Source organism: Rutidosis leptorrhynchoides, chromosome 5 (genome assembly GCF_046630445.1).
Source record: "Rutidosis leptorrhynchoides isolate AG116_Rl617_1_P2 chromosome 5, CSIRO_AGI_Rlap_v1, whole genome shotgun sequence".
Lineage (NCBI taxonomy): Eukaryota > Viridiplantae > Streptophyta > Magnoliopsida > Asterales > Asteraceae > Rutidosis > Rutidosis leptorrhynchoides.
Window position 1 is genome coordinate 386,941,972 of NC_092337.1, and position 11,881 is coordinate 386,953,852.

General features: G+C 39.4%; 1 pseudogene; it reads right to left on the reverse strand.

The window, feature by feature from the left end:
* Positions 1-366: 366 nt before the first annotated feature.
* Positions 367-10,744, reverse strand: LOC139849801 (uncharacterized; annotated as a pseudogene).
* Positions 10,745-11,881: the final 1,137 nt, after the last annotated feature.

Below are 11,881 nucleotides of genomic sequence, written 5' to 3' on the forward strand. Positions count from 1 at the left end.
CCCTTATAGAACACGGGCCAATAAAACACTTAAGGACTAAATCCGTCTAACATCCCCCCGCAGTTGGAGCGGGAGCAGGGCGAACACTCAAACTGGATCGAAACTCATCAAAATGTGCAGTAGGTAGACCCTTGGTGAAGATGTCAGCAAACTGGTAGCACGAAGGAACATGGAGCACACGAACATGACCTTTGAGCACAAGGTCGTGAACAAAATGTATATCAATCTCAATATGCTTGGTTCGTTGATGTCGAACCGAGTTACCAGACATTTAAACTGCACTGACATTATCACAATAAACAAGTGTGGCAGATGATAGCGGGCAATGAAGCTCACGAAGAAGGTTACGAATCCAACATGTCTCTGCTACGGCGTTGGCAATGCCGCGATACTCAGCCTCAGCACTAGAGCGAGATGGTGTGTGTTGTCGCTTGGAAGATCATGACAGAAGATTATTACCCAGAAAAACACAATACCCAGAAGTGGATCGTGTAGTAGTTGGACACCCAGCCCAATCTGCATCGGAGTATGCGACCAATGAAGTAGTGGTGGAGGCAAAAAGTTGAAGACTGAGGTGAAGTGTACCCTGAACATAGCGTAGTATCCGTCGGAGGGCCGCCATGTGTGGCTCCCGAGGATCGTGCATAAAAAGACATATCTGCTGAACCGCGTATGAGATATCTGGACGCTTAAAAGTAAGGTACTGAAGTGCACCGGCAAGACTGCGATACAATGTAGGATCCTTGACCGGAGGACCACTTGCGGTTAACTTGGTGCTGGTATCAATCGGGGTTTTACTAGAGTTACAACCAACCATATCGGCACGCTCAATAATCTCATAGGCATACTTTTGCTGAGAGAGGAACATCCCTGAAGAGGAACGTGTGACAGAAATACCTAGAAAATAGTTCAGTGGCCCAAGATCAGTCATCGAAAACTCCTGATGTAAGGAGCTAATAACCGCTGAAGAAAGGTGGTGGAGGATGAGGTCAAAACAATGTCATCCACATATAACAATAAATAGGCCGTGTCGACACCGTGTTTGTAAATAAACAAGGATGTGTCACATCTGCCGTGCTGAAAACCAATACGCTGAGCGTAGCCAGCAAATCTCTGGAACCAGGCACGTGGGGCCTGCTTTAGGCCGTAAAGAGACTTCTGTAAGAGGCAGACATGATCCGGGTGAGCAGGGTCTCGAAAACCAGGGGGCTGATGCATATAAACCGTTTCAGATATATGACCATGGAGAAATGCATTCTTAACATCTAGCTGATGAACGGGCCAGTGTCGAGAAGCAGCAAGACTGAGAACAGTCTGAATAGTGGCCGGTTTAACAACCGAGCTAAATGTCTCATCACAGTCAATACCAACCTGCTGGCAACGTTCGTTAGCAACGAGACGAGCCTTATACCTGCTCAGAGTGCCATCTGCATTGAACTTGTGCTTAAACAACCACATGGAGCGAACTATGTTCGTGTTCGACGGGCGAGGCACAAGAGTCCAAGTACCATTTTTAATTAAAGCATTGTACTCTTCGGTCATAGCGTTATGCCACTTAGGGTCGTTCATAGCCTGAGAATATGATTTAGGAACGGGAGTTGGAGAGGAGACAAGAAGATTAAGACGCTGAATGGGTTTGGTGGTACTAAGACGGTGACGGGTGACCATGGGGTGAGTGGAGGTGGTGTTTTTATGTTGGGTGTTGGGAGGTATAGGAGTTGGTATAGGTTCCATGGGGATAGGTGATATGGGAGAATTATCAGTAGATGGTGTGGGTGAGGGAGCAACGACGGTTGGATTAGGTGTAGATGTGTCAGGAAAATTGCGGGAGTAGAGGTTAGGTGGAGGATCTAGGAACTCATAAGAGGGTGATGTAGAATTAGTGGTAGAGCCGTAGGGGAAGGATGTCTCGTCAAAGGTTACGTGGCGAGACAGGATAATCTTGTAACGACCCGACCAAAACCGTTATTGACGGCGCCGTTAACTTAGGTCCCGTTGCGTGGTCGTAGTCCCTATAGGAGACTCGTTTGACCAAAATTATGTCGCATTCATTTGAAAGGTACAAGACTTGCAAGTTTAGTTTACAAAACCGTTCGACAACAAGTCTAAGTTTACAAAAGTCATAAAGTATAAATGAAATAACTTGCGACATAATATAAGTTGAAAAACACAGTTGCTATAAATAGCGTAAGTATGTAAATAAAAGTTTGAATCCAAAAGTGCTATCCCTAGCGTATGTATGTATGTATGCTTGACCCCAAGCAAGAAATCAGAGTGTATGCATGTATGCTTGACCCCAAGCAAGTATGAGTGTACGCGGAAGCATGTATCAAATAGCCAAGTATGAACCTGAGAAACATATAGAAAACTGTCAACGAAAAACGTTGGTGAAATCATAGGTGTTTGTAATAAACGTTGTTTTTGAACCACAAGATTTAGTATTCCCATAGTTGATTATCAAAATCGTTTGCATTCCAAAAGTATTGTTCGCGAGCACCCAATTATCAAGACTTAACGTTTCCTTCCATAGAACCCCATCACAATAGTGTTAGAACATACACTGTTTCTCGAAAATATATTTCATCCGTAGACGGTAGCGAACCGTCCGTAATGAGGGTTTGTCAAACCCGTATGGCCACACAATATAAGTTCTCGCTTACACCCTGCAAGTGTAACTAATGATAATCGAATTGAGGATTTTTGTTCTAACTCGCTGTGGAATGTTTGTTTTCCTTGTACTTGTGTTCAAAGTATAAAAGTAAGTAGTACCAAATGTAACAAAGTATATGTTTCTCAGCCCACAATTTAAAAGTATAAAAAGTTGTTGAAAAGGTGGGACTATGATCTCACCTCGAGTGCACGAGTATAAAAGTACTTCACAAAGTAAACGTGTGCATGAAAGTTGCTTAGCCTTGACCTAAACAAATAAGTTGTATCAATTAACCGGTTACGACACAAGGTCGGGTGAAATGTGTTCAATTAGTCCTATGGCTCGTTACGACTCGATTAAGTATAGCATGTGAATCACGTTGCCAAGTTTCATGCGAGAATCAAGTATAAAAGCATGTTAGAACGATTGCATAAAAGTTTGGTTAAGTTTGACTAAAAGTCAAACTTGGTCAAAGTCAACGAAAAGTCAACGCGTTCGGGTCGGGTCCCGAACTATTTTTCTATGCTAAATATTCATATACAAGTATATTAAAACAAGTTTCATGTGAATCGGAGCTCGGTAGCTAGTCAAACATTTCGCGTGAAATGCGCCAAACAAGGCAGAATCTGGCCAGGCCAATCCGCGCGCCGCGCGGGTATGGGGCGCGCCGCGCCACCATCTGGGCAGAGATTTCTGGTCAGTTTTTCAAAGTATGCACGAACCAAAACATTTTCCAACCCAACTCTTGACCCGCAAACACTTATAATGCCTATCATATATCGTCGAAAAGGTATTTTGACGAGGAATACAACTAACCACATATCATCAATCAAAAACATCATTTACAATAACCGAAAACTCGTCAATTGATCAAGAAAGGTTTATTTTCAAAGTTTCAAGTTCGTAAAACGTATTTTATGATTCGGGAATCCAATTTACACATACGATATGCCGTTTTGAAGGTAATGAAGCATACATTACAACTAAACACTTACTAACAACATTAACAAGCATTCAACGCATCAAAAGTTCATTTCAAAGTCTATCAAACCCTAACCAAAATCCACAAAAATCAATATTCATGTTTTTGAAGTTTCCTTAATCAACCTATGCATCAAAACGAAGCTATTGATACTAGTAACACAATTAAAACATGCACTTTAACAATCTAACAACATTAACTCATCCAAAATCAAGGATTAAGCAAACCCATTTCAAATGTTCAAACTAGTTACTCAAAACAACAAATCGAGCAAGTAAATCATATATTCATGCTAGACACGAGCCATAGACACTAACTAACACAATTTCAAATCAAAAACACGAATTTAAAGAAAAATTAGTGATTTTAGAAAGTTACCCAAAATGGATGAAATTGGTACCAAATCGAAGAGGATGATGAGAGGATCACGAATATGTAATTTGTTTTGAAGTTTGCTTCCCGATCCGGATTTAGATGATGATTTATGTTTGTGTTCTTGAGAGAAAAAAAAAAGAAAGAAGAAAAAAAAAAATGGATGAATGGAGTGGATGGAGGTGGTGAGTGGTTGACTAGTCAACTACTAGCCACCTCTTTGGTCAAGTGGCGGAACTAGTCCCTCAAGTTTCAGAGCGGGTGCGGGAATTAACCAAACGAATATTTTTAAAACGCTCGAGTAAACGGGTGATGTCAAAATTGAATAGCGGAAATATTATGAACGTTAGTCAACGGAAACTGGGAATTTAAATAGCGAAAGATATTATTAAAAAAAAGACGGTGTTAAAAATAAATTTAACGGAAAAACGCGGGATGTTACATTATCCACACCTCAAAAGAAATTTCGTCCCGAAATTTAGTTGGAAGTAGTAGTTGTTGAATCTTACTCGAGATCTTGCGTTGTAAATTCTACGAATAAGTGAAGGTACGTCCTTGAGTATTTCCACGAATTTTGACGGTCGGGATCATATGTTGTTTTAAGGTTTGGTTCCATGATTTTATGGTTTCCGGTCCTCCTAGGAAGTGAGGTTTATCGTCGATAGTGAGTTCATCAAAGAAGATAACAAGTTCTCGTTTCGCAAAACACGTCTTTGAGTTGGTACATCAAATGTAGGATAACGGAGACCCAAAATGAGTCGGAAAAGTCTAAACGGCTAGCGACGGGTCCAAAACGCCCCAAGAATTTAAAGGATCGAAATATAGCGGATTTAGCTTCCTACGTTACCCGAAACGGATTGCACCTTTCCAAGGTGCTACTCTTAACGTGACGCGGTTTCCCACGTGGAATTTGAAAGGTTTACGTCTAACATCGGCATAGCTCTTGGTGATTACGAGTCGCGTTGGGTCTCGCTTGAATATGAATAAATTTTCTCGGTTGCTCATGAATAAACTCGGGACCGGTGAATTGATCATCGTTTACTTGGTTCGACAAAGGAGAATGACGTTTCCGGTCACATGTGGTTTCAAAAGGAGTGACGTTAAAACTCGAATGAAAATCATTGTAGTACGAGGATTCGGTTAAAGGAAAATACTTTTCTCAAGTAAATTTGAAGTTGGTAATACAAACTTGTATTATGGTTTCCAAGGTTTAAATCGCATGTTTGTTCGGTCCGTCGGGTTGTGGATGGTACGCGGTACTCATGTCTAAACGCGGTCCCGAGGCTTTTTGTAAGGTACTCCAAAATCTAGAAGTGAAACGAGGATCTCGATCCGAAACGGGGTACATTTCCCTAAGGCATATTGAACAAGTTTGCTAGGAATTGAAAACGTTAGTTAGGACAAGTTTCTCAAGAAAATTCGCGTCGCGGAAGATTTATCGGTTTCCAAAAACGTTCGTCGGGGCAAGTTCTTATCGGGTTTTGAAAACGATTGTTAGGACTATCCACCCTCGCGGCGAATACTTGTATGATGTGAAGAGTCGCTCTCCATTGAGAATTTAGAATAAGGACCTCCTGAACCGGAAGTACGAGGGTGATGCAAAAGAAGTTTCCGCCCCGATGTGAGCATAACGAGTAAATTGTAGTTAGTCAATAAGACTGCGCGAGGACGAGCTAGTATACCCGTGTGACATACGGTTGAAGTCGAATGGAATCGGTAATTCATTCAGAAGCATAAATATAATTTGACAATAATTGAAGGTGTGTCCCCGGTATGGTTGTTATAAATATTCTCGGAGTTTTCGGATGTCCAAACCTGAAAAGATGAAGTCATGTACATGGCACATGGTGGTGTTTAGGTTGATCGAGTCTAACCACCATCACGCGTCACTAGAACTTTGGTATGTCTTACCGTAATATAACCACGTTGATCGAGTGTCGTTATATTACGCTAACTCATACCTCCATTCCCACATCACTCTATGGATTCAAGTTCGTGTAATCGTGAAGTTTAAAATAAACAAAGTGTAACAACGTCTCTAACGTGACTCGTATTGAATCGAAAGAATTAGTGCAACTATAAAGAAGCGTTCCCCGAGGGAAGTGTATAAATGATTGTTCACGGCAATGTGGTTCGAGTCAGACAATAAGGTATTCAGGTATGAAAAGAGTAACGAGTCATGATAACGAGTAGCACGCAACCGTAGTGATAAATGTTGATGACGATACTCACCTAGAGTAGTGATGGTAGTAACACCAAAAAGTAGATAGTAAGAAACACCAGTGGGAAACCGAGAGTAAGTTGAAACGGTGGCAAATAACAATCCGGGAGACAGAGTTCCCGAACAAGTGTGACTAATGAAGTCGTCGTCATTCTCACGCGTATGAATCATGAATCCACGTGTGTTACCAAAAAGTGGCGGAATACGAGTTCGTAAGATGAAAACTTGGCACCATTAAGAAGTTTTCCTAAGAATGATTCAAGTATAATGCACAAGTAGTCAAGTAAGTGCTATCTATAGCAAATGTATGTCAGAATGCAAATGCTAACTATCCGGTTGTAGTCTAGACTCACTAATGCGTCCTAACGACTCTGTTAGACACACTAATGCACGTCCTAGTTCCCTACAACCAACGCTCTGATACCACTTGTAACGACCCGACCAAAACCGTTATTGACGGCGCCGTTAACTTAGGTCCCGTTGCGTGGTCGTAGTCCCTATAGGAGACTCGTTTGACCAAAATTATGTCGCATTCATTTGAAAGGTACAAGACTTGCAAGTTTAGTTTACAAAACCGTTTGACAACAAGTCTAAGTTTACAAAAGTCATAAAGTATAAATGAAATAACTTGCGACATAATATAAGTTGAAAAACACAGTTGCTATAAATAGCGTAAGTATGTAAATAAAAGTTTGAATCCAAAAGTGCTATCCCTAGCGTATGTATGTATGTATGCTTGACCCCAAGCAAGAAATCAGAGTGTATGCATGTATGCTTGACCCCAAGCAAGTATGAGTGTACGCGGAAGCATGTATCAAATAGCCAAGTATGAACCTGAGAAACATATAGAAAACTGTCAACGAAAAACGTTGGTGAAATCATAGGTGTTTGTAATAAACGTTGTTTTTGAACCACAAGATTTAGTATTCCCATAGTTGATTATCAAAATCGTTTGCATTCCAAAAGTATTGTTCGCGAGCACCCAATTATCAAGACTTAACGTTTCCTTCCATAGAACCCCATCACAATAGTGTTAGAACATACACTGTTTCTCGAAAATATATTTCATCCGTAGACGGTAGCGAACCGTCCGTAATGAGGGTTTGTCAAACCCGTATGGCCACACAATATAAGTTCTCGCTTACACCCTGCAAGTGTAACTAATGATAATCGAATTGAGGATTTTTGTTCTAACTCGCTGTGGAATGTTTGTTTTCCTTGTACTTGTGTTCAAAGTATAAAAGTAAGTAGTACCAAATGTAACAAAGTATATGTTTCTCAGCCCACAATTTAAAAGTATAAAAAGTTGTTGAAAAGGTGGGACTATGATCTCACCTCGAGTGCACGAGTATAAAAGTACTTCACAAAGTAAACGTGTGCATGAAAGTTGCTTAGCCTTGACCTAAACAAATAAGTTGTATCAATTAACCGGTTACGACACAAGGTCGGGTGAAATGTGTTCAATTAGTCCCATGGCTCGTTACGACTCGATTAAGTATAGCATGTGAATCACGTTGCCAAGTTTCATGCGAGAATCAAGTATAAAAGCATGTTAGAACGATTGCATAAAAGTTTGGTTAAGTTTGACTAAAAGTCAAACTTGGTCAAAGTCAACGAAAAGTCAACGCGTTCGGGTCGGGTCCCGAACTATTTTTCTATGCTAAATATTCATATACAAGTATATTAAAACAAGTTTCATGTGAATCGGAGGTCGGTAGCTAGTCAAACATTTCGCGTGAAATGCGCCAAACAAGGCAGAATCTGGCCAGGCCAATCCGCGCGCCGCGCGGGTATGGGGCGCGCCGCGCCACCATCTGGGCAGAGATTTCTGGTCAGTTTTTCAAAGTATGCACGAACCAAAACATTTTCCAACCCAACTCTTGACCCGCAAACACTTATAATGCCTATCATATATCGTCGAAAAGGTATTTTGACGAGGAATACAACTAACCACATATCATCAATCAAAAACATCATTTACAATAACCGAAAACTCGTCAATTGATCAAGAAAGGTTTATTTTCAAAGTTTCAAGTTCGTAAAACGTATTTTATGATTCGGGAATCCAATTTACACATACGATATGCCGTTTTGAAGGTAATGAAGCATACATTACAACTAAACACTTACTAACAACATTAACAAGCATTCAACGCATCAAAAGTTCATTTCAAAGTCTATCAAACCCTAACCAAAATCCGCAAAAATCAATATTCATGTTTTTGAAGTTTCCTTAATCAACCTATGCATCAAAACGAAGCTAGTGATACTAGTAACACAATTAAAACATGCACTTTAACAATCTAACAACATTAACTCATCCAAAATCAAGGATTAAGCAAATCCATTTCAAATGTTCAAACTAGTTACTCAAAACAACAAATCGAGCAAGTAAATCATATATTCATGCTAGACACGAGCCATAGACACTAACTAACACAATTTCAAATCAAAAACACGAATTTAAAGAAAAATTAGTGATTTTAGAAAGTTACCCAAAATGGATGAAATTGGTACCAAATCGAAGAGGATGATGAGAGGATCACGAATATGTAATTTGTTTTGAAGTTTGCTTCCCGATCCGGATTTAGATGATGATTTATGTTTGTGTTCTTGAGAGAAAAAAAAAAGAAAGAAGAAAAAAAAAATGGATGAATGGAGTGGATGGAGGTGGTGAGTGGTTGACTAGTCAACTACTAGCCACCTCTTTGGTCAAGTGGCGGAACTAGTCCCTCAAGTTTCAGAGCGGGTGCGGGAATTAACCAAACGAATATTTTTAAAACGCTCGAGTAAACGGGTGATGTCAAAATTGAATAGCGGAAATATTATGAACGTTAGTCAACGGAAACTGGGAATTTAAATAGCGAAAGATATTATTAAAAAAAAAGACGGTGTTAAAAATAAATTTAACGGAAAAACGTGGGATGTTACAAATCTTATGAGTGGCGAGGTCATAACAGCGGTAACCACGATGGTTTGATGGGTACCCAAGGAAAATGCAAGGCGTGGAGCGGGGTGCGAGTTTGTTAGTAGTGTTAAGGTGGGGGTAGTATAGGCATCCAAAGACGTGGAGAGTGAAATAGTTTGGGGAATATTTGTATAGGCGAGTATGTGGGATTTCATGATTGATGGCGGAAGATGGTAGTAGATTTAGAAGGTAGGTGGCCATGTGAAGAGCCTCCACCCAAAAGGAAGGGGGAAGATGCGCTTGAAAAAGAAGGGTACGAATGAGATTATTTATAGTGCGAATCATGCGTGCAGATTTGCCATTTTGTTGGGAGGTTTGAGGACATGAGAAACGCATTTGAATGCCATTGTTTCGGAAAAGTTGGTGAATTTGGTTGTTGTCGAATTCACCGCCATGGTCACATTGGAACGATTTTATTTCATGGTTGAATTGAGTTTTTACGTAGACGCGAAATTGTACAAATATATTAAAAACTTCAGATTTATTGCGTAATGGATAAACCCATAAATAATGTGAATAATGATCTAAAAAGATGACGTAGTATTTATAACCACTAAGACTCGGAACGGGAGAGGTCCATAAATCTGAGTGAACAATATCAAATAAAGATGTAACATTAGAAGCAGAACTAATAAACAGAAGTTTAACGTGTTTGCCAAGTTGACAAGCATTGCAAAGCGCGGGAGACTTCGTATTATTACAAACAATAGAATTAGAAGAAATAAAACGACGTAAAACATCGTTATTGGGGTGTCCAAGACGTTGATGCCAAGTGGTTGAAGTAGTGAGAAGAGCTTTCTGAATAGGTTGTGGAGCAGGAGTCGTGAAAGGGTAGAGATCTCCGGTGCTGTCACATCAGAGTAAAAGTCGACGAGTCAAATAATATTTCACTGAAAAACCAAACTCGTCGAAATCAACAGAGACTTTATTATCACGGGTAAATTTACGAACAGATATAAGATTTTTAACAATATTCGGGGTAACAAGTACATGATTTAGGTAAAGGGGACGGTGAATATTTGGCAACACGCTATGACCGGTGTTGGTGACAGGAATGGGATTTCCGTCGCCAACAGCTACAGAAGGATACATGCAATGATTAAAAACAGTACTAAGATTATCAATGCTAGAAGTAAGGTGAGAAGTCGCACCAGTATTCATAGTCCATCCAGATGAACCGTAATGCTGATGAGTCACGGTGTTAAATGCGTTAGGATAAGGCCCAAATTCATTGATCTGTGGGCTGACAGAAGCATGTAGCCCAGTTTGTGTGTACTGTTGGGCTAACTGATGATTTTGTGGTGATCCATTAAAGTTCATTGTATTGGGCCCACCACAATTTGAATTAAATCTTTCAAAGCTGGACTGTTGGATTAGTGGTTGGTTGTGGGCCAAAAATTGCTGAGACAAGCCGAACTGATTTATAATACGTTGATTGAAATGTATAATTTCTAATAGTTGGGCTTCAATCTGATCACATGTGCTTATATTTCTTTTACTGCCGCCATTATACCAAAGAAAAGGGTTTGGTGAAGGCTTGAACTGCTGCATGTTATGGACGAAATAATAATAATATCGATGTAGTATAAAGCGGTGCAAATCAACCGTGAAATAAAAGAAATAAAATTGTAAACAATTAAATAGATCCCTGGAGATGCTTGATGATGGTGCAACAGGTAGATGATACAAAATTGATAATAAAAGAAATTGTAGAGGGAGTTACCAAGCACATGGGATTTGTATGACGTAATTGTGTAGAGATTTAAATTGAGATATGCACTTTTGTATGAATTTGTGGAAGATAGTGGGACGGTGATGATGGTTTGTAAAAAGAAAGACGATTGAATGTCCGTAATATTTTTTTTCTTTATCGTAGGGTTAGGGTGTCATTGAGGCGTCTACCATGATAATTAGCGTATATTGATAATGATTTTCTGTGTTCACATTAGGTCCTGAGATACAATATAAATAGCAAACAATACTGAAAACCTAATGGGCTAGAAACATGAGCGGGCCCTTATAGAACACGGGCCAATAAAACACTTAAGGACTAAATCCGTCTAACACAAACTACTCAGTTGCGATGCTGAAAAAGGTGTTTTGCTAATTTTGAAGGCAAATTTTGAATTTTCAAATTTTTCGATAACTATTAAATTTGTATGTGAAATACTACGCATATTTTGATACCATTTTGATATTTGTTTATATGTAACATTGTAGTTAGATAAATTAAGAATCTTTTTGAGGTTAATATCTCCCTACTTGCTACAAATTCTTACGCATTTTATGATAACTTGGTTTAATGGTTCGAGTACTTTGGGTTCTTTTTTGATTTCTCTCAATTCAAAATTGTATTATTGTTTTTGTTTTTAAATTTCGTATTGAATGTAAATATATTTGATAGTAGTTTTATTTTGAAAACATTAGATTCACCACATAATCATGTTAAGTTATGTGACAGATGTGCTAAATAAACTTCGGTTAAATATTGGACTCATTTTTGCACCAGGACAAGACGACGACGACAACAACATGGAGGAAGGATGTCATAGTTGGTAGTGTTTTGTTATGAGAATGTGATGGGAGGAAAGGAGGAGGAAATGGAGAGAAGATGCAGATGTGGCGTTGAGGAAAGGTGTAATGGTTGGGAATGATCTTACTCCAAAATAGGGATTTTCAAAGTTTTGG